The 23,988-nt window shown below is 47.9% G+C and overlaps 1 long non-coding RNA gene across 1 annotated transcript; it reads left to right on the forward strand.

Moving 5' to 3' along the window:
• Positions 1-1,236: 1,236 nt before the first annotated feature.
• On the forward strand, positions 1,237-7,430 carry LOC144095688 (uncharacterized). Its single transcript, XR_013306745.1, has 2 exons — positions 1,237-1,309; positions 6,511-7,430. It is a non-coding gene; the product is annotated as an uncharacterized LOC144095688 (long non-coding RNA).
• Positions 7,431-23,988: the final 16,558 nt, after the last annotated feature.

Below are 23,988 nucleotides of genomic sequence, written 5' to 3' on the forward strand. Positions count from 1 at the left end.
TTCGATTAGTACTCAAGCTAAGGAGAGACTGAATACCTTGCAGTTCACTTTATTTATTTATTTATTATGTTTATTAATTCAGTATACGTTGCAGTGGTAAAGGTTGCAGCAAAACAAATGTGCGCGACCAGTGCCCGAAACGCTTATGCCAAAGAGCGCTAGACCCTGGGTTCGTTTTTCCGCCTCTGTGGCTACAGTCAAATGCAGCTGGAATGTTACGCGCCCGCTCATCCAAATTCTGGCGCGTGCGAATGAGCAACAACGGAAGTCAAAGCTCTATTCTAGGCGCAAGTAAAGGCTTTCTTTCGAAGCCAGGATTCGTGCTTAGGAGTTACATTCCGCCATTTGCATGTAAAAGCAGCTCAACCGTTCTTGGTCGTCGTGTCTTCTTGACTAGTTAATTGCTATACTAAACGCGTACTCGTCCGGTTCGGTGTGTGCTGATGTAACTATTACAACCAGCTGCAGAATAATGCCCACGCGCAAAAAAAAAAAACGCGCGTAAGGTGTTATAAGTTGAGAACACATTATCGGACGAGATGGCAAGAATTTACAATTTCAAGCATAAGGAGACATCAGAGGACACAAACTCTGCGCTAACTAATTTCTCCATGGAAATCTTGGCAAACCCGAAAATAACTCACACAGGAGCTGTCAAAGCCAAGCAGAAACCAGAAGGCATGAGTCCTGTGTGAAACTGCATTTGTTAAAGGCAACAAGCTTTCGAACTAATTGATCGCAGAAAGTTTGATCGTTGAAAGTGCGGGCCCTAATGCCAACTTGCATAGTGAATTGTAACGTGAAGTCCAAAATGCGAGCACAATAATAAAACAATTCGTTTAGTAAATGCTTGCATTCTGAAAAACTGGCGATGCGGCGTTAAAGTATGCGTCCCATAAAAAAGGTATTATTGTAAGGCGTAAGATTTGGGCGCATGCAATCGTGAAAAAAGCCACACGCACTCAGGAAAGCAGCCAGTTTTGTTATAAGTGCAAAATATATTTGTTTTTCATTACGGGGTGAAGATTGGCGCTTTATTGCTACACTCACTCTGCGAAAAATGTTTTGTTCTAATTATAGCCTGCTGTGTATCGTGAGCACAAGAATTTGCATAAAACTTTCGAATAAAACTGAACATTTCACAGCTGTTGAAGGCTGTTTTTAAAGCAGGCGTTAGATCTTTCAGAGATCAGCAACAAACGACGAATTCTCAACATGCCTTTCTTTTGTTTACAGATGACACTTCTGCATATTAAGGTGTACTGGCCTGCAGACAGTTTCAGTGCCCAAACCTTGGATTACGTTAAACGTGAGTCGTGAGTTCCGTTTCCTTTCTTCTGTATCTCGTAGTGAGGCTTGAAAGAAAGTTGGCGTCGGGTAATTCTTAGCAAAACATAAAAACGAGTTACTTCAAACTACAATGTGAGGAAAACATTTGGGTCTGTTCAAATTGCAAGAAACAAGCAGTGTTTGCTATTCGAACACACCTCCTTTTGAACACTGCGCTTTATAAAGGGCGAGAATTTCTTAATAAACTATTGCCTTGAGCATAGTGTTCCTTGCGACAAAATATCGAGAATGCTGCGAAGGTACCTAACAAACAATCTGTTCCGTATAACCCGTAGCAAAAAATAATTTAATCCCTTTAGTTCTCTTAAATGATTACACTCAGGCATTTACCTTTCAAATCCTTTCGTTAGCGATCATTGTGTTTTACTGTTTCTGCCGTGATTGAAGATTAATGGCAGCTAGACATGGGTGGATTTTTTCTGGAGAATATGATGGAAATATTTTTCCGTTAAACTTTGCAAAAGATGTATCTTACCGGCACTCAACTACGGCGCCGAAACGTGGAGGCTAATGAAAAGGGTTGAGCTTAAGTTAAGGACAACGCAGCGAGTCACGGAAAGAACAATTATAGGTGTAACTTATAGAGACCGCAATCGAGCAGAGTGGGTGAGGGAACAAACGCGGGTTAATCACATCCTAGTCTAAATCAAGAGAAAGAAATGTGCATGGGCAGGGCATGTAATGCGAAGGCAAGATAGCCGCTGGTCCTTAAGGGTAACGGAGTGGATTCCAAGAGAAAGCAGTCAGAACTTAAGTCAGAAACTTAGGTCAGAACTTAAGTTTCATTCTTGAATACGGCGGTAAGCGTAGCAGGGCGCGGAAAAAGGTTAGTTGGGCGGATGAGATCAAGAAGTTTGCCGGCATATGGTGGGCGCAGCATATGGTGGACAAAAGACACGGTTAATTGGAAAGACATGGTAGAGGCCTTTGCCCTGCAGTGGGTGTAGTCAGGCTGATGATGATGACGATATTGTTGCGATAGCTACATTACGGTAGCATTTCGAGCCTTCAGCGTGGCGGTGGCACATGACCGTGGCGGCGGCACGTGACGGTGGCGGCGTAGCCCCGGCTAGGGTGCCTCGATGCCAGCGCCGGGTGGAGACAACTTAAGAGACGTCGACATATTGAATCACAACTGACCTCTCCCATGTACCGCCAAATGCTCGACTGGTAGCCCAGTGTGGCTCTCGCTGCAAAAGGCCGTTCAAGTTAAAGCACTTTGAAGCGCGCCGAGAGCATGAACGGCGCCGTTACAAACGCTAGAGCCGTTGATCCCGTGTGATTTAACATGGCGGCGCCGCTGAAGTTGTCTCCACCCCGGTGACTGTGGCATCGAGGGACCATGGCCCCGGCGTGGCGGCGCCGCCACCGCCACGTGGTCACGTGGTTGTTCACGTGACCAGCCACGTGGTTCGGAGCAGCTGCTGCTGCCGGCGGCGCGGCGCGTCGTCGAAACCGAGCTGCAACATCTGTGCGCATGCGCCGTTCCAAGTAAGAAGAAGATGAAAGAACGCCCAGCGAAACGGAGCGACGAAAGACTGACTTTGCAGTTCAACTGAGCAAGTTCCACTCCGCCAGCTGTAGCTATCGCGTCACTCCAGGTTTAACGAGAGCTAAACCACCGACAACTGTTTTTTTATGATTGCAGCGGGGATGAACTTGATTTTTTTTATGTATCAAGCCAGCTTCGTTCAAATTAGGACTGTCAAGTTGTTTTCTCCGGAAACTGCATTTGATGCCGGCGAATTGCAAGAAACAAATGCAATGAAGAAAAAGGCAAAGTAAGTGTATTGAGATTATAGCACCGGTTAAGAAACGCAAGCTAGTCGAAATTATTCCGGAGTATTGCTCATTGCCCCGCTGTAGCTCAGGGAGGTAAGAAATCCAATAGTTGTTAAGCCTATAGTAGGATACAACTTTAAAAAAGAACAGCAGTTGTTAACGCTAGGCCGCGGTCCGTGGCGTGCTGTATTACTCCGCTAGCCAGTCACAAAATTAAACGAAACCATCTTTTCAATTTTCGCCTTTATTAAACAAGCCAAATGTCAAGATTCTGAAGCTTATAACTTGTTATAAGCTTCTTGTTAAGCTGACAAGAGAAGTTTTATCGACGGACTACGTTTTTGTCGTGGAGGAATTCTGTACGCCGGACCTGAATGTGGGCGGAGCTCCACTGCAGACTCACGTTGCATCCGACTATAGCATGTTATCCACTATTCAGCTTTCGCAGTGTGCCTTGCTGACTTTGTTCTAGTCTCTCGATATTTACGCAGCATAAGCTTAAGCTTGCAGCAGAGCCTGGACAAGTAAAGCAGCTGTCAATAACCATACCCTCGATACTAATTGCCCTGAATATATGTTGCGAGCCTGGAAAGGATGCGTCAATATTCGTAGCAGATTTGAACTCGATACTAGATAGCGATTGCTTCCGCAATGAAATCTGAGAAGATGCTACTTAGTGGATGAAAAGCTAGAAGATGAGCAGCTGCATATTTAAGCTCGAGGTGAGTGCGGCAGATCGGCTTTCCATTTCATTTTATTTTGCTCCATTTCATTTCAGTTAGTTTCCCTAATTAAAGGTGTGGAGACAATAGATGTTTTGAAATGCGTTTTTGCTCTGGAATGATGCGCAAGACGCTGGTAAACCTGGATCACCGCGTGGAATTCGCTAGCACTCAATAAATAATTATTATTTGAATCTTTTCGCGTCTGTAGTTTGAGTTTCGGTTTCAGCTGTTAAACGATGGCTGCGACGTCACAAGTGAGCATGAGGTTCCATTCAGCACACAAAAACTGCAATATGACCAATGTTGCGTTGTTTTTATTCATTTAAACTTTTAAGCTAAACTGCCCCAAATTTCGGAATATCTGAAACTGAACAAAGAGCCATTTATTGCAGTTTTTTTCATTCGCCACGTGATCTGTGTTCACTTTTGACGTCGCAAGCGTTTTTGACTGCTGAAATCAAAACCTAAACGGCCTCAAAGAATGAATGAGCGTATAGACGGGTTTCACGCAGTGATATTAGGCATCATTTGAAAGAAACATACACTACGAAAATTTTAGTGTCTCCGCCCCTTTGAAGACCCTTTGGGGGGGGGGGGGGGGGAGGTGGGTATTACCTAAGGAGTGGATTCAGCAAAAAATAGATGAAAAGCAACAACGCCACGTGTATTTAGATACATGGGAAATTATTTATATTTTCATCGAACGATGATCGGCAGGTGATGTCGACGATATGCCGGGGCAGGCTGTACCAATTTTGAGTTTCCCGTGGAACGAATGAGATTGAGAAAGTAACAGTTCATGCACGTGGACGGAAAACTTGAAGCGAGTGGATGGTGCGTTGAGATATGTTCGGTGCTGGCATGATTACACGATTAAGTGATGAACAGGGCTTGTGGTACAGTAATACAGTGGCTATGCGACGCCGAAAAGAACGAGTCGGTATTGCAGATTTAGCTTTAGGGTTGAAATGCTGGCGTCATATTAGTAAGAAGAATGGATGAATCAGCGAGATTTGGGAATGCTTCTAGATCGTTTATGAGGATGACACGGTTTTGGGTTCATATCGCGGGTGCATATTCTAGTTTAGGTTGAACGAGTGACTTGTAAGCGAGCAATTTTATGTGATGCAGTGCGAGTCAAAGGTTACGTTTAAGAAATCCTAATGTTTTGTAAGCTGATGATCTCTCGTAAGCAGCATGCGCATTTTATGTTAGGTCATTAGATAATGTGACGCCTAATTATTTGAAGCGTGATGCGGCATTAATGGGCCCGTAAGCGATATTTTACTGAAAGACGTGACTTCAGTGGCGATGAGTCATGGAAAGAAGCTGGCATTTGCTTGGGTTAAGGGTGGTCACCAAATTCTCACACCATTGTTTGATGTGGTTAAGGTCCTGACCATTTGTATTAGTTATTGCGTGGTAAATTAGGCAGTCGTCAGAAAACATATAAATTTGGCAAGATGCAAGCTGTGGAAGGTCATTATTGTGTATCAAAAACAAAATAGGGGCAAGAACGAAGCCTTGTTACAGGAAGAAAAGGAAGAACGGAGCCTGATGCTACAGAAAAAATGCTGGATGTCTATTTATTTACGTTGACCAATTCAGACCGATTTGTTAACAAAACCTTTGATCAACATTGGACATTAGGATGCAGGTTTAAGCTTTTGCCACAGGACAGGGGTATACGGTAAACAACCCCCGTTTTGCACGGGACAAATCTTTCTGCGTGCTTGATACCGCACTCTTCTTTGTGCTTTCCCTGCACCTTGTTGCATAGGCCGGCTAGTTTTTGGGGTGCGGTGAAGACCACCGGCACGTCGCCCTTCTTCCCGAAAACTGGCCGGCCTCTGCAACAAGGTGCAGGGAAAGCACAAAGAAGAATGCGGTATCAAGCACGCAGAAAGATTTGTCCCGTGCAAAAGGGGGCTGTTTACCGTATACCCCTGTCCCGTGGCAAAAGTTGCATCGGACAAACTGGACGTTGTATAAACGTCAGACTTCAGGAGCACCACGCAGGAGTAGGCGCATTGGCGGGGGGAGGGCATGTGGCCGACCATTGTCGCCACTGCCGTGGTTGCACGCCTAGGTTCTGCGATACCACTATATATATCCTCAAAAAGTTCGGGTCTAAACTAAGCAGAGAAGTGTATGAAGCCTACTGTATCAAGAAGGAATCCGGCTAGTGTGTCAGCAAAACCTCGGTTAACCTGTCGGATAAAGAGTATTCATATCTAGATTGCATGATGTCTCGTACACGCCTGCGCACAAGTGTCACGTGATGATCGTTTGTCATGTTACCACGTGATTACGATGATTGTATAAATGTGACGCACCGTTGTAAAAAACCAGTTGAAGTTCCGCGCTCTGTCCTGTTGGTTTCTTCCTCGTCCCTTGTCGTTTTTTTGCGCGGTTTCAAGATGAACTCTACTGGGAAGGGATCAGGTTACGGAAGTAAGCGAGTTATCGAAACTATAGTCTGGGAATATACTTATTCAAACTAATTAGTGACTCCAGATTGGGATCATTAGGGGGAAAAATCAAAGGAGAGAAACATGCTTGAACGATTATGCTTCTCATCAATGATTTTATCCTGTTGTGCGATTTTACAATTTGTTAATATGCAGTTGCTTCTTGTCTTCTTCTTTTCTAGGCGAGCTCGCGGTGACGTCACGGCTCTAGTGACCACGTGGGTGGCTGCGGCTCTGTGACGCACGGCTCCCTTTGTGTTGGCGTCATGACGTAGGGTCACGTGGCCGGCGTTGCACATGTGGCACACTCGTTCAGGATGGCATCGCGGCGCTAGTCATCCCAATTACGCCAACGCTGATGGATGCAGAGGGAATGATCTACCAACAGCTACACTGTTATAAGAATGCGGTGCAGTACCTTTGGGAGGTATTCTTGTCATGAAAAGAACTTATAAATATCCTTCAAACGGAAAGTATTTGACAGTTTTATTTTGCTAGCACTCACTTGAGGCTCACAATCTTAGAGGCTATCGGAAAAGCTGAAAATAAGGTTGCGGAGAGCACAGCGAACTAAGGCAAAATAATAAGCCCTAAGGACAGGAATAGAGTGGGTTAGAAAACGAATGAGAGTTAATGATACTCCAGCCGAAGTCAAGACGAGGAAAGGACATGAACAGAGTATACATTGTGTACAATCGATACCCCGTGATCCCTTGGGCTACCAAATTTCAAGCTAAAGCAACTGCAGAGAGTGAGGTGCACGGGCGGATGAGGCTAGGAAGTTTGCAGAAATAGGGTGACAGTATCTTATGCCTGAAAAAAGATTTTGCCCAGCAGTAATGCAGGTTCATGGTGAGAATGATGATGTATAAGAAAAAACAGCCAAGAATGACTTGGGGCAAGTTACTGGGCGCTTTAAAACTCTCTCATACCCATGCAGATTAGAACAAATCCAAAAAATACCGAGTGCACCATGAATTCAAATCCCTGCCTCTGTACGAGCTCCGCCACCAACTGTGTTTCCGCAGTCCACACACCAGAGCCAAGGCAGGGCCGGCTTTAATGTGCTGTGAATTTAGTTGAAGTAAACGCTTGTAAAATATTACTCTTAATTTATTTACCGAGACACCGGAGCACTATGAAGGTGAGCGGTTTCAAAACTAAACAATACTTTCTTCCGCCGTCATCTTTAAAGAAAGCAATAAATTCCACAAAATTAATGAAGTAATATGCATAAAATAAGAAAGCAAAAGTAATAGGACTACTAAATTAAAAACATCAGCACTGACGTTCAATGTAAATAAAAAAAATCGTGCTTTATTATAAACATAAACACTTGCATGGGATCACAAAGCAAAAGCGCCGACAGTGACGTGTAGCAAATGGTGGTAATGGTTATCGATGCAATATCCGCGGGAAGCTCGTATCATTCTTCGGTGTGCGCGGCATTAACGAAAAATAAAATTCATTCCTGCGGTGACGGCTAACTTCAGCTTTGTGATAAAACCATACATCTCAAATTTACCCCTTCGTGAAAAAACAGCAATTAATGCATACGCAATAAAGAGCGTTCCTGTTGATTATGTTTCGACATTTAATTATTTCGAAATAAAACTGCATTCTCCTTAAAAACGAAATGATCGCATCGAGCACATAACTTCGAAAGCACTGAAGAAACTCAGCTCCTTTAAATTGCTTCATCTCGCCAACCAACCAACGCACGAGACTTTCTGCACATAACTCGGTCACCGATCCTTCGTTGTAATGCCCATCGATCATTTGGTGTCCTTATCATGTAGCTTGCAATAAATATCTCAAACAGGTTCAAAACAAAACAAAAAGGGGCATCCTGTCATCTTATTTGCGATTCGAAAACATCGGCAGACTGAAAGACACCCTCAGCATCACTGACCATGCGCAGAACATTTGCCCAACCATTTTTTCCCCACACCCTATAGGGTATGGAAAGAAAATGACGTGCTACTGTGGTATACCACTGTAATGCGTCGTTTTCTACTTCACAAATGTTTCCTGCGCATCCCATCTTGACAAGGATAGATCATGCGTACAAAGTGAAACTAATTTTGCAAGCGCACTGAAAATGCCGGAATTCACATCTCGCACTATAAATAACGCAATGAAACTCTTTACCGTTTGTGCGGTGCTACTATCAACGATATTCATTGTTTTCAGTTGGCGCTTCACTCCTACATCAAATCGTTAGGTATTTTATGAATAATGTTCTCTTTGTATAGTTGTATTAGGTGCTTGTTCCTGGCTCTTGCGATATTTAAAAAAAACTAAACAGGAAATATTATCCCACCCGATGCTCTTATCGCTTCGAGAACAGTTACAATGCGTTTCTCGTCTTCATAATGTCATTTGCAAAAAAAAAAAAGGGGGGGGGGGCGGAAGTGTTCCCACGTGATGTTATTGGTTCACTCTCCTTTTATTTCATGGCAAATATTTTTTACTGGACTGTCACTATTCGTACTGTATTTTTCCGTCTATTTTGCCGTTCTTTACTTTGCGCTATATTCAGGTTTCTGTCGAATGATCATATTTTCTTGCACTGTTTTTATCTCGTCAATCGCAGATAGTGGGACTGCCTTGAAGCTATCAATCTTGAGGCTATTCAGGCCATACCTAATCTCCCACGTCTTACATCCGTACCCATGCTTCAAGAGTACGCTTAACTACACTCAGTGAACTAACCGACCAGGGTGAGGCAAACAGAACTTATAAACATACCCGGCAATTTTATCGCTTAAACACGCTTCCTGCCTGGTCGTCCTGTCAGCGCACAGGCAATCGTTCCCCTGTTTCCCCGTGGGTATCAGCCGCGCCTCTAACTCAAGCGTTCATGCCGTACAAGGCATGCATCACACGCTGCACAGAGGGTAGCTGCTGCTGTCCCCCTCCCCCCTTCTGTCCCCCCATCTTCATCTCAACTCTCGCGCGATATATACTGCGGATACGTGAACCAATGCAATGCGAAGGCCAGGTAACAGCTGGTCTTTAAGGGTAACGGAGTGGATTCCAATAGAAGGCAAGCGTATTAGGAGGCGGAAGAAAGTTAGGTGGGCGGATGAGATTAAGAAGTCTGCGGGCATACGATGGGCGCAGCTGGCAAATGACAGGGTTAATTGCAGAGAAATGGGAGAGGCCTTAGCCCTACAGTGGGCGTAGTCAGGCTGATGATGATGATGACGTGTACCCTTCTGACATTACAGCTTCAAGCACTTTACAATGCCATTGCTTCCCCTATGCTCGTCCCTACATTCAATACCGACTCCCTCGCGGCCATAAACGGCTTAAGGCTGTTCTTTGCCCATTCCCGATAATACAATCAATTCATCAACTCTGCGGCGCAATACCACTGTTCTGTGCGCATACACTGGATTTGACGCCATGCTCACGATCCGCATGATATTCATGTAGATACTACGAAGCTCCTGACTCATCAGACGTACGACCCGCCGACTTCCGCTCCTTTCCCACCAGGTCCATTCCTGTCGCATTTGCCCGAGCAACAAGTTCTACACCAGCGAACACGTGGACTAATTCCTCCGTGTCCGCACCCTCTACAACATACCGTCATATCCCAGGACATCGCCCATCCTCGAGTCATCAGTGGAAGACCTAGTGGGTGGCTACGTGTCTGCTTCTAGGTCTGTGTTTTCGCCTTTCGCTGTCTTCTCGCGTGTGGCGTGGGTCGGACAGTGCCCTCCGTGAGACCGAATGCTGACGACGCCCCTGCGGAGAAATTCCCGGCACGGTGGGCGCATTCTCAAGTGAGAAAACCCAACCGGAACCCTCAGGGGCAAGCTAGGCTTAGCTCGGCGCGTGTGTTCAGTTCCGCACACACCGCTCGACCTTTCACGGTGGTGCAACACACGTCAAGAGGTTGTCGCCCTTCTCGTAAAACCTGCACGCACACCCCTTGTCCTAGTTTCTTTTTATAGTCGTCCTGGCTCCGCATCTCCCAATCTGGGATGGGTTCGTTTTCTACGTTCTACCAATTCGGGTATCCCTATTCTGGTTGGTGGTGACTTCAACGGCGCACACACTGCTTGGGGTTACCCATCGGATTCCTCAAGGGGTCCACACATCCAAGGGAGCTTTTCGGATCATTCCTTTCAACTTCCAAACCACCCGAATACTTCTACCCGCCCACGAGGTGGCCCGTATTCACCTGATTTGACTTGGTGGTTAGGCCCCGGTAACCCTCGTTGGGCTGTTGATTCTGATACTTGGGGTAGCGATCGCAGCCCTATTTTTATCTCCCTCACGCCTACGCGTCTACGGAAAATACGCCGCACTGTACGAATAACATCATGGGACTCTGTACGCGCAGACAATCATTTATCTACATTCAACCCCTCTTCAGCATTGTCTACTCTCTCTGCTGTTCTCGCTACTCACACTATTACCACTACTGTAAATGAAGACGACCCAAACCCGGACATACATCTCTTGAATCTGTGGGCTCTTCGTCGCCAGGCGGATCTTTACGCTACTCGTCACCCCGATGACCCTTCTGCTCTTCCTACTCTTCACCGCGCTACCGCACGGGCGCGGCGCTATGCAAAGCGGCTAGGCAGGCAACGCTGGGCTGCATGGTGTGTCCGCCTGTCCTCTACACAGGGCAATCGACATCTTTGGAGAGTGTTTCACGCCATGGAGCACCCTTCTCAGGTTGCAGATTACACAGAGAACATTCGCCTCGCGCTAAATGTGGATGAGGACACATTTGCACAACAAGCGGCCCGTCAATTTTTTCCAAACCATGACTGCACCGCTACGTCTCCACCTGACTTATCGGTAACAGAGCCACCCGATGGGATTACTTCTGACCTCACCATGGCAGAGCTGCTGGCCTCCATTGAACTTTAAAAACTACTACTACACCCGGGAACGACGGCATACCTAACTCCTTATTCCGTAACTTGGAAGGGAGGGCTTTGCAAACCCTACTTGATACTTTTAACGAAGTGTGGCTTTCTGGCGTCATGCCGGGAGACTGGAAGCATTCTATTGTGGTTCCAATACCCAAGTCAGGTCAGCCTCCAGTATATCTCTCGGCTCTTCGTCCGATTTCCCTTACGCCTACCATCTGCAAGCTTTATGAAAACATTCTAGCCGCACGCTTGTCGTGGTGGTTGAAATCCCATGATTGTTACCCAGATTCCCAAATTGGTTTCCGCCCACAAATTGGAACGAAGGACGGCCTTGCTACTTTGGCTGCTGACGTGCTTGACCACTCTCCGCAGAGTCACCTTTTACGAACCGTAATCGCTACAGATATAACAAAGGCATATGATAACATCCTTCACTCTGCCATTCTTGCCTCCCTTCAAACTCTTGGTCTCCCTCACCGGTTCCTCCTCTCCACTCACGCCTTTTTAGCAAATCGAACCTTGAGCGTGCGTGTCCACGGAAAGCCCTTTGGTAATTTCACTTCCAATAGAGGAGTGCCGCAGGGCTCCGTTCTCGCCCCCACAATATTTAATGTGGCTTTAATTCCTCTTGTTCGAGCCCTAGAGACCATCCCTTCTATCCGCGTGCTTGCATATGCCGATGATATCACCTTGTGGTGCTGTCATCCAGATGCGTCTATTCATCAGTCGGTCCTTCAACACGCGCTGGATGTATTGACATCTCGCCTCCCACCTCTGGGTATAACACTCTCTCCTACTAAATCATGTTTCATTCGAATTGGAAATATATCCGTCTTACGGAAAGCTCCCCCTTTAAATTTTACGGTACATAATTCTCCGATTCCTCAGGTAGAAACTGTTCGTATTCTTGGTCTTCTCCTCCATACATCTGGGACTGGCACCCCGTGGCTGACAGCCACCCGTAAATCGGCTCACGCTACTCTAGGTCTGATTCGTCGCATAGCTATGCGCTCTGGCGGCGCACGTGCTCATACGGCCCGCTAGCTTGTGCGCTCTATCCTTCAGCCACGGATAGTATATCAGGCACAATTTCAACGTCTCACCCGCAGACAGTGGGACTCCCTTGAAGCTATCAATCGTGAGGCTATGCGCGTCATAACATATCTGCCTCGTTTAACACCCATACCTGTGCTACAGGACTTCGCACAACTTAATACACTCAGTGAAATCATCGACCAACGGGTGGCAAATAGAGCTCGAAAACAGTCTCTCAAACTTCATCGTTTAAAGACACTTCCACCGTGGTCCTATTGCCAGCTCACTGACAATCGCCCCACTGTTTCCCCGTCGGTATCAGCAGCGTATCTGCCTGAAGGGTGCATATTATACACGGATGCATCACATTCTGTAGAGAGGGGAGTTACTGCTGTCTATAGTACATCTCATCCGCATCTCAACTCTCGCGCGACGTATACTGCGGATACGTGTACTCCACTGGCATTGGAACTTCAAGCCATTTATAATGCCATTGCTTCCCTTCCGCTCGTTCCAACATTCAATACAGTTCATATTTACACCGACTCCCGCGCCGCCCTTAAACAGCTTAAGGCTGTTCGACGAACGTTCCAGATTTCACAATCAATTCATGTGCTCTGCGCAAATTATCCATGTCCTGTGCGCATACACTGGATTCGCGGCCATGCCCAGGACCCACATAACATTCAAGCGGATGTTATGACTCATTTTCATACATTAGACGATCCGCCACCTTCCCCTCTTCCCCCAGATCCGTTCCTGTCCCATGTTTCCGATTGCGAAGTTCTGCGCCAGCGAACACGTGCTCTAATTCCTCCGTTTTCGCACCCTCTCCCCCGTAGTCTTACTCGGCAGGAGGAGGTATCCGTGCGCCGGATTCGGGCAGGGGCGGCTCTGACACCATCTGTCCGTCATCGGTGGCGTGCCAAAGATCTGCGAGCACCTGACAGGTGCCCTCACAGTAGCGCTGCACCGGACATTTGTGATGTGCGGCACTTGTTGTGGACGTGCCCAGCGACGGCTGCTATCAGAAAACGGCTCCTCAGGGAGGTGGGCCTGCGGTGGAACCGCGAAAGTGACTACGTGAAGGGGACTATGGACAACCGTTTCATTAACAACCTCTGTGACTACCTCAGCGCAACGGTTCTTCACTCCTTCTTTTAACTTTCAATCCCGTGCATTCCTTCCCCCCTTTCCTTTTTCAACTTATGCCCCATGGCACACTTCTCGAATAAAAAAAAAGAGTCATGAGTCACCCCCTTTTACACGAAGTATCGATCATGTCAGATTCTTCAAGTCATCGCCCAACCCTAGAAAACACAACCCGTGGTACTCGCAGTTTGCGAAAGTTACACTCCCGAAAGTGGCGACCGAAAGAAAAAATGAAAGAAGAGACAGAAAGAAGCTTTTGTTCACGCATCCTCTCGAATTTTCGCGACCGCTCTGTCAAAGGACGGTCGCGTAGAAGGAAAATGATCGCGATAATGCAGGTAAACACACTATTCTTTGCAAGGGCAAGGAAGTCTGTTTGCGCCTCATACGGAACAGGAGGTAGCTATCCCATTTCACCATGATATGTAGCGCGGATACAAATGTTGTCCCAATTCGATTGCCGGACGACCCCTAAAGTGATTCTACAGTCAAAAGTTGAATTTATTTTTTCCAATGCATGTTTAGTCTTCGGTGCGACATGGTACGCCGGCACTCCTGGTTGGCTCCATCTCCCAAAAATTGACCCCTTTGTCGGCTGCGGACTATCTAACAGCAGCCGTCTACGAAATGATCGAATTTTTTAAAATAACAGCAGTACTGGAGTCGTCCTTTCAATGTCGTTAGTAATTAGTGTGAGCAATGAATTTATAGGATTAAACAAGCGGCTATGCATGGAGGGGCTTTTTGTGCCAAGCTAGAGTGACGCAGGAATGATTCATTCTCGCGTCCAGATTTCTAAAAGTATATGGCCCTAGTACTCCTATCATGCCCGGCACAGCATCCTGCATTTGTTTGTACATAGTGCATACTGCCCCCTTCCCCTATACTTTCTTACTATCGCTCCCCCTTTTCTTTTCCTCTCCCTGTCCTTTTATTCCCGATAGTCGCTCCTCAGGTGCTTCAGGTTTCGATGCCAGATGCCGCGGCTAGCAACATCTTTTCCTTCTATTGTTATTTTATTAAGAAATAGCCACTAACAACATATGGCCCTCATCACCTAGTGTCCATATCAGTTTGACTGAATTTCAGTGTATAAGTAAAATAATGAATTTCAGTGTATGCAGTAAAATAATATACATATGCACCTCAATAAATGTTCATACGAGAACAAAAACAGTTTTCAAATAACTTGCATTAGTTTTCGAAAAGGCCCTCTATGACCAGTAGGCCATTAAAGGGAGAGACCTCGTGTATAGTGTATAATGTGGTCCGGTACGCCGTAAATCAATAAGTGTGTGTAATTATAATGAAGGTAGTAAATAAAGAATAAAAGCAAATAACCACTAACGCTCTCGCGTCATACTTTTAGGTTGGACCTTAAGTGTCCCCTTAATTTAACTGGCTCACGTGCATCGAGCCGTATGTTTGAAGCCTGACTTTCATTAATGCTTCAGAAGACGTAACTGGAACCAAGGTATTAAATACGAAAAAGTAAGTGTCCCTTAATTTATATGGCTTGGCCTGCATCAACCCTCATATTAGAAGCCTGACTTTCATTAATATTTCAGAAGGCAATTGCTCCCACTTATCTAACCTCCTTATGAAACGTATCAATGAACAAGACCTGCGGGCCTGGACATCACCAGTTAATGCTAGTATTCAACCGCCACTACAAAAGAATAACTCATTGGAGATCCTTTGACCTCAAATTGTTTGAGAACTACTGTTTCCTTTCACGCACTGCTCGAAGTGTTGATCGTATAAGCTTGATCCTCCTTTTATTTTACCATTGTTACTTTCATATATATTGCAATCGTATTTGCTTCAGCAGATTTATGAAACTGCAAGATATGGAAATTTCCGAGTACTACCGAAGCGGAACGCGGCCGTAATGATTTCCGCTGGTGTTTGGAGCATCTTGTTGGTGGGCTGGCAAAGGTGTTTTTTAGCAAAGCTCGCAATTCTTTTTGTCCGGTCTACTGGAACTTGGGCCAGTGAAGCAGAAGACCTGCACGGCTCACATGCGTGTTATTAGGAATTGACGGCAGCTGGTATTAGGTTTGGCGCCAGCAGGTCTCGATGATTGGCCTTAAGACAGCATCTCTCGCCAGGTGTCTACGGGGTGCATTTACCGCGCTCGCCCGGTGATTGCTGCGTGGGACAAACGGGGAGCAGGGTTCTGCGAAAATCTATTTAAGGAGTCGCTGTCACCGCCAGCGAAGTAGTTCCGGCTGTCTTCTGATTTTCCCCGATGTCTCTACCGACCCGACTACCCCAGGCTTCCCGAGCACAGCACCAGCGTGGGAACGGATCGCCACAGCGGCTCGTCCCCAGGCTTCGCCGGCCATCGCTAATGGCAGAATCACTGGCGATTATCTCCCGACGGGGCGCTCCGGCTTTGCGCCTCGGCTTCTTCGAAGTTCACCGTCCGGCGGAGAGCGGGCCCACCACCTGACGTCTCCTGTCAGTCCGGCGGGGTCCTGGCCGCATACCCCTCTCCCTCGGGCTCAACTTATGCCAGGGGCGTGTCCATGTGTGCGGAGGTGTCTGTGCATGAGAGGGAACTTTTGGCCACACCCACTATGACGAGGGCGTCCCCTACCTCGGGAATTTAGGGACGACGCAGTGTATAAAACTGTACTGCAGATGCAGTTGAACCAGCTCACTTCTGAATTCAAAAATTTTGTAAATCTGTATAATAAACCAGGTCTTCTTTCTGCACTAACGAACCTTTCACTCAGCGGCACTCCTGTCCGGATCGGAGCGGGCGTCATCTTGACCGAGGTTGTGTCGAGAAGCGACCCTGATCCCCACCTTCAACAACTTGTTCGCATTAGTGAGTGGGCAAAGCCACCATTTGGGGCAGAGATCATGGACTTCAGGTAGGTTGATAAGGAAGAGCTGTTGCTGATGTGTGAGGAGTTGGATAAGGAAGTGGAGGAAGGAATGAGGAAAGGGGCAATCATAAAAGCAATCAATAATAGCGATGCGCACGAAGAAGGGATGCAAATTGCTTGGGAAATGGCAAAAATTAAGCTAGAACGGCGAACAAAGAAAGGAGATGTAAAACAGAAAGGAGAGGATGAAAAAAAGGAAAGCAAGCCGCAGAACAGATACAACTGAAAATGATGGAGCTCGAACAGGAAAGCCAGCGTCTGGCACCCGAAAACGGGGGAGCAAACATTAGTGGTGATAGAGCAGATTCTCACCGTACAGACAATTAGATGTATCCCTACAAAATGGGCGAGGACATTGGTCTGTACCTAATGAACCATGAAAGGGCGTGCCAAAAGAGCAAAATCGCAGAAAATTAGCGGTCACAACGCCTGCTAGGTCTTTTACCGTGCGAGGCGGCTAATGTGATCGCCAGGTTTAGCGAACAGGATGCGGAAAATTATGAAAAAGTGAAATCGGCTCTACCCAAGAAATACCGCCTTTCAGATGAGGCATTTGGGCAGCGTTTTAGGGAGGTGATATGCTTGGGTATCGGGACCGAGGTCTTTACCGCATGACGATGAACTCTGCAGACGACGGAGGGAAGCCTTCAGGACGGTTGGTAAACTTGAAGGTTTATTTACATATTTACAAGAGAAGCAAGGAGACCAAAAGTCAGAGATGAAGTGCCGTGAAACCAGCCAAATCGCGGCTTATATACAGTGGATATTCCCTAGGCACCTAGCTAGGGAAACCGGTGGCTGATCAAGCGTCCAATGGGCAGACACACTCTTCATAGCCTCTTCCCTAACCCCGTGACCGCTCCGCCCCCACAAACACGTGCACAGGCGATAAGGAATCCTGGCGCCTTGAGGTCCTGGATGCTGTTTCCGACTGGTTGAGCAGGTGCATAAGGTAGTTGGCTTAGCAGGCGGTGACCCCCTCCGTGGGAAAGAGGCGTCCTGGAATGTGGTTTCCGACGGGTTTATCATGTGCATAAGGTCGTTGGCTTTGTAGGCGGTGAACATCTCCGTGGAAAGATGCGTCCTGACGCCCCCGGGTATTCCAGAGGGTAAGATGACACAGCCGTGTCAGCCCCCGCTTTGTCTGGCCGCGCAAGTGCAAGCGAGCGAGGCGGGTCCGGCGCCTTTGTTCGGGTCTTTCTGCTGGTCCACGTGAGGGCGCAGTTCGGGAGAAACGCCGCATTCCATACTCCAGACGAAGGGATGAGAGGCCTTTCGTCACAGCTCACCGTCGCCGGGAGCCGTTCCTAATCCTCTTCTCAGGACGACAACACCTTTGGGTCAAACATAGTTCGATGGCGCCTGCCGGGCTCATCTGTTCCCGCTGTCGGGGCCTCCGATCACAACAGAGGCAACAAAAAAAACAGCAATGAGGATTATGCGGAGCTTGCGTACGCATTGAAAAGCAAGCTTGTAGGGTGGCTTAAGGGGGCAGGCGTGTACGAAAGCAAGGACAAGGTAGTTGAGTGCGTCTGTCTTGAGCAGTTTTTCCGCAACATTCTACTGTCCGTAAAACACTGGGTACAGGACAAAGAAAAGGTAGAGACAGTCGAGCGAGCAGCTCAACTCGCAGACGAATTCTCGACGTGGAGAAATACGAATGCGGAGGAAGGTCAGTCAGAAAGAGGAACTACCTCAAGAAAGTATTTTGCTTCTAGACGGCCGGCTATAAATGGAAAGGTGGGGCACGGTGCAACACAAAAAAAGTTCAGCAAAAGGCTCCAGAGAAGAGCGGCATTCAAACGAAGGTCGAAGGGGTAGAAAAGGCGCGGAAAAAGAAATTCGAGGCCAGGCAACCGTTGCGGTGCTATAACTGCCAAGAAACAGAGCACATCGCTGCAAGATGTAGAAACCAGAGAATGGTGTTCTCATACATAAACGGTAGTGGCGAAAACCTAGAACTGCTTCGCCCCTACCTTCATGAGTTAGAGGTAAAGGGCAAGCCTTGTAAGGTGCTCAGGGACAGTGCGGCAATGATGGATATAGTGCACCCATCGTATGTTACGTCAGAGGATTTCACGGGAGAAGTAACATGGATTAAACAGGTGTTGGAGGAGCACAGTGTTTGCTTACCTATGGCAAGGGTTGAGATTTCAGGTCCGTTTGCAAAACTGGTGACGGAGGCAGCCGTCTCGAAATCAGTTCCGCTTGGATATCCTTATCTGTTCTCAAACCGGTCTGACTGGCTGTTGCGTGAGCGAGGACAGCTCTTTGTAGAAGGAAAAGTACAGGCACTAACGCGTTCTTAAACCCGCAAGCTAGCCGCTCAGTTAGCACAGGGCCTGGAACAGGGAGAGGCGAAAATCGGAGCAGAACCTGAAATCATGGAGCCAAACCTAGTGGCTGAACAAGGGGTCGAGGTGGTCCCTACATCAGGCGACATCAAAGCAGCTGCGGCGCCAAGGGAGCCGCAGGAAATAGAGCCCGCCGGAGCGTCGGTATTGGCCCCCACTTCGCGCAGTTTTGAGCGGCTTTTGGAAATAGAGAGATGCTGAAGGCAGAGCAAAAGAACGACCCTAGTTTGAGGCGCCTGCATGCTACCGCGGAAGAGGGCATAGCGAGGCGTAACATCACGGTACTCGAAAAAGGCTGACGGCTGTACAGGCAATACAGAGATTGGAAAGGCAAGACGTTTGATCAGCTAGTAATTCCGGAAAAATACCGGGTTGACCTTTTGAGCTTGTGTCATGGGAACAGCTGTCGGGACACTTGGGGATCAACAAAATGAAAGAGCGACTTTTAATGGAGTACTACTGGCCAGGCTGCTTCAAAGACGTTGAGCGGTATGTGAAGTCGTGTGAAGCGTGTCAACGAGTCGGGAAACCAGGAGACAAATGAAAAGTTCCCCTGTAATTGGCTCCACCGATCACCGAGCCTTTTCGGCGGTTAGTGATAGACACGTTAGGGCCCCTACCGCTGTCTAAATCAGGATACAAGTATCTCCTTGCCATGCTGTGTCCAGCAACAAAAATCCCCGAAGCAGTCCCCCTCAAAGAACTAAGCTCTTCAGAAATAGTGGATGCTTTGCTCAGCATATATGCACGAATCTGTTTTCCCGGGGAGATTCAGACGGATAAAGGAACCGTGTTCACCAGCGCCTTAACAACCACCTTTTTCAAGATGTGTGGAATCAAGCTAATACACAGTTTGGTATATCATCCCCAGTCGAACAGTGTCGAGAAAATGCACTCCGTGCTCAAAGGGGTTCTGCGCGCGTTGTGCTATGAACGGAAAAAAGACTGGGAGAGCAGTTTGCCGGCAACACTGTTCCCGCTCAAAACAGTTCCCCATGAAGCGACCGGATTCACCCCGGCTGAACTTTTAAATGGGAGAGCCCTACGTTCTCCTCTCCGGACTTTGCGAGAATTCTGCGAAGGAATAGGAGAAAGCCAAACTTTCGTGAGCTACGTGTTGGAATTGCTCGACCGACTAAGTTCTACGCGTGCTCTAATAGAGGAAAACTTGAAAGCGGCACAGAAAGGGAGAAAAGTCTATTATCGAAACGCAAGGCAACGAACATTTAAGACGGGCGCTAAGGTCATGATTTTGCGACCATCCAGGAAAAACAAAATGGAAGTGCAGTGGGAGGGGCCGGTGGAAGTTCGGCACAAGCTGTCCGAAACAAACTACGTCCTGAAAAAACCCGGCAAGAGAAATGAGGTTACCATCTACCGCTCCAATTTGATGAAACCTTATGTAGGCAGGGAGGAGGTGGTAAGCATGATGTTAAACGTACCCGAGGAAGTACAGGCTGATCTACCTAAGTTAGGGATACACAGCGATGCAGATTGCAGCATCCAGGACATTGTTGCACGCTTTGCGAGGACTAATGTTCTGAAAGAGGAACAGGTAGGTGAACTTAAGGGACGTTTGGGGGAATTCAATGCGATATTTAGCAGTCGGCCAGGGAAAAACTGGCCTGAACACTCACGAGATCGAGCTGACCTCCTCCGAACCAATCAGGTCAAAGCTTATTGAGTGTCACCACGTCAACGGCAGATCATGGAGGCAGAGATTAAGCGAATGCTCGAAATCGGGGTAATCGAACCAACTGAAAGTGATTACACTACCCCAATGATCCTCGTCGAAGTGCCAGGTAAAGAGCCTCGTCCATGCGTGGAGTATAGAAAACTCAATCAAATCACCAGGGACCAGCTCTATCCGATTCCAAATATTGATGAGAGAGTGGAGCGGGTTAGTTGGGCACAGTTCATGTCTACGTTAGATATGGTGAGAGGATGTTTGCAGTTCCCTCTCTCAGACGCCTCGAACCGCTATGCCGCCTTCATTTCACCCATTCGGACGTTCAGACCTCTCGTAATAAGTTTCGGCCTCAAGAACGCACCATATAGCTTCTCCAAATTAATGGATATTGTACTTAAAGACATGCAAAGCTATGCAGTCCCCTACTTGGACGATATAGCCATTTTTTCGAACAGCTGGGAAGAGCATATCGTCCACCTGAGGAGCGTGTTGGCAAGGTTGGGGGACTCTGGGAAAAGTGTAACATTTGTTGTTCACATGTGACCTATCTGGGACATACTGTTGGGCGTGGAACTAGGCAGTCTTCGGTACTAAAAATTAAGCCCATAGCTGACTTTCCAACGCCTCGAACAAAGAAAAACTTCCACTCTTTTCTGGGGCTTGTTGGGTATTATTTCCTCGCTATTCTCAACGATTGTGTCCATTGACAGATGCGCTCCGCGCATGTGTGTGTGTGTGTGTGTGTGTGTGTGTGTGTGTGTGTGTGTGTGTGTGTGTGTGTGTGTGTGTGTGTGTGTGTGTGTGTGTGTGTGTGTGTGTGTGTGTGTGTGTGTGTGTGTGTGTGTGTGTGTGTGTGTGTGTGTGTGTGTTTAATGTAGTTGACTACTCCGATCCATTTCATGCACTGCTCTGACTTGGTTGTTGCCCAAAGGTCCGTGATACGTTGACTTAGATGGCGGAACCACTCGGAGGCAGAATTAGTTATGTTATTACCTTATCTGTTGGGATGAACCTGGTGGATCAATGGCAGACGAAGTGCTTGCGCATCGTGTGGAGCCTTGTTGCTGGGGCTGAACCGGCCGCTGTTTGCCATTGTGGGAGGTTCCCATTCCCAAGACCAGCCCATTTCTCCTCAGCAAGGGATTGCTACCACTGCACGATCGAGATTTTCCTGGCCGCGGAGGAGTTATTAGGAATTGACGCCAGCTGGTATTAGGATTGGGGCCAGCAGGTCTCGAGGATTGGCGCCAAGACAGTATCTCTCGCCAGGTGTCTGCGGGGTGCATTTACCGCGCTCGCCGTTTTTTGCTGCGTGGGACAAGCGGGGAGCATGGTTTTGCGAAAATCCCTTTAAGGAGTCGCTGTCGCCACCAGCGAAGTGGTTCCGTCTGTCTTCTGATTTTCCCCGATGTCTCTACCGACCCGACTGCTCCAGGCTTCCCGGGCACGGCACCAGCGTGAAAAGAGATCGCCACAATGGCTCGTCCACAGGCTTCGCCGACCATCGCTAATGTCAGAATAACGGGGGATTATCTCCCGATGGGGCGCTCCGGCTTTGCGCCTCGGCTTCTTCGATGTTCGGCGACCGGCGGAGAGCGCGCCGACCACCTGACATCTCCTGCCAGTCCGGCGGGGTCCTGGCCGCATACCCCTTAACCTCGGGATCAACTTATGCCAGGGACGTGTCCATGTGGGCGGAGGTGTCTGCGCATGAGAGTGGAAGTTTTGACCACACCCACCATTACGAGGGCGTCTCCTACCTAGGGAATTTAGGGAAGACGCAGTGTATAAAACTGTACTGCAGCTGCAGTTGAAGCAGCTCACTTCTGAACTCAAATACTTGTAACTATGTAAAATAAACCAAGTCTTCTTTCTCCACTAACGAACCTTTCACTCAGCGGCACTCCTGTCCTGGTCGGAGCGGCCGTCATCTTGACCGAGGTTGTGTCGAGAGCGACCCCGATCCCCACCTTCAACAGTGTGTGACGCATTCCGGCAGGTGTATAAATAAAGCTGGAGCAACCAGCCCGCCGGTCGTTCCTGCATCGTCACTGCCTTCACTGGTACGCCCTAAAGTTAAATGTTTTTTCAAAATTGCCAAAGAGGTAAAACTCAGTGGCACAGTGGTTGGGACGCTCAGTTGCTGCGCCGTGGCGTCCGCGTTTCGAGCCCGTGTGCTGTGCGATGTCAGTGCCCGCTAAAAATCCCCAGCTGGTAGAAATTATTTCCTTCACTTCCACATTCCTTCCTTTCCTTTGCGGCACAGTTCGCGTGCCCACCGAGATATGTGAGACAGTTAATGCTCCATTTCCTTTCCCCCAAAAACAAATTTTCATTTTCATTTTTTCCCTACAGGAGGTCGCACCTGGTTGCTTTGGTGACCGGTGGCCTTGACAGCAGGAGTACATCGTCTGGTTGCGACACTTGCAGCGCGCCACCCTTCCGAACATGGAGGGGGTTGGGGTGAGAGACTTTTGGCACGGACAGTACTTCGCTTTAGTTGCTGACGTCCTAATCTAGACCGTCTCTTTCGAGACGCAGGTCCTGATGTTTCCAAACAGTCATTTTTCCTTGCCGTGAATTTGTATATTACAGATGTTGTGACAAATCCTCGCACGCACATTTGTGAGGCACCGCACTGGTAAGGAAACCTCGCATTTACTGCTGCTTTGGAACAAATTTAAGCTTAGCAACAAGCGTGCACCTCCTCCGCGCACACTGCTGAAGACAATAGTGAACATAAGTTGCCACACACCTTTTTCAGAGAGCACATACCCTTAGACCTCTTAAGGGCGAAAAGAGAACATCGTAGGCGTGCACTCCACAATCTTTCGAAAAAGGTGTCCAAATTGTCCACGCACTGTAAACTTGTAATGCAAAAGGCGGCGCTTTCAGTCATTCTAGGAACTCGTTCAGAATGCGTATCATCCCCGAATATTTCTCGAGTTGGCTCAGTGGATAGACGTTCGGCTACTGATCCGCAGTACCCGGGATCGAACCCTACCGCGGCGGCTGCGTTTCGATGGAGGCGAAACGCTAAGGCCCCTGTGTGCTGTGCGATTAAAGATCCCCTTAAATCACGCTAAAGATCCCCTGATGGTCGAAATTATTCCGGAGGCCTCCACTACGGCACACTTTCTCCCTGTCTTCTTTCACACTTTTATCTCTGCCCTTACGACGCGGTTCGGGTGTCTGCAGAGATGTGAGACAGATACTGCGCCATTTCCTTCCGCAAAAAATCATTTTTCATTTCACCTCATTTCTTTTGTTACTGTTGCTATCGCATTTCTCTCTAAACTGGTCCCCGTTTGTATCAAGAACTTATCCCAACAGTGGCGGCGAAACAGCGATTGGTCTGTGCCCCTAGTAGTCGTGTGTCCTCTCCGAGTGAAGAAGAAAGAAGAAGTCTCCATCCCAGCCGACCGGCCGGCCAAGCCTGCTTAAACCTTTCGGCGCTGCCATAGGACGCGTTTAGACCTGTTGTTCCTCGTACTCGTGGTTTTAGTGGAGTGCCTGCTGCTCGCGATCATCACTTACAAGTTGCTCAGCTACGCGACATTGACGGCGGTAGCCATGTTCGACAGGGTTTCCAGCGGCCCACATCCAAGTCTAACGACCATCTGCGCGCACG

This window comes from Amblyomma americanum, chromosome 1 (genome assembly GCF_052857255.1).
Source record: "Amblyomma americanum isolate KBUSLIRL-KWMA chromosome 1, ASM5285725v1, whole genome shotgun sequence".
In the NCBI taxonomy this organism is placed as follows: Eukaryota; Metazoa; Arthropoda; class Arachnida; order Ixodida; family Ixodidae; genus Amblyomma; species Amblyomma americanum.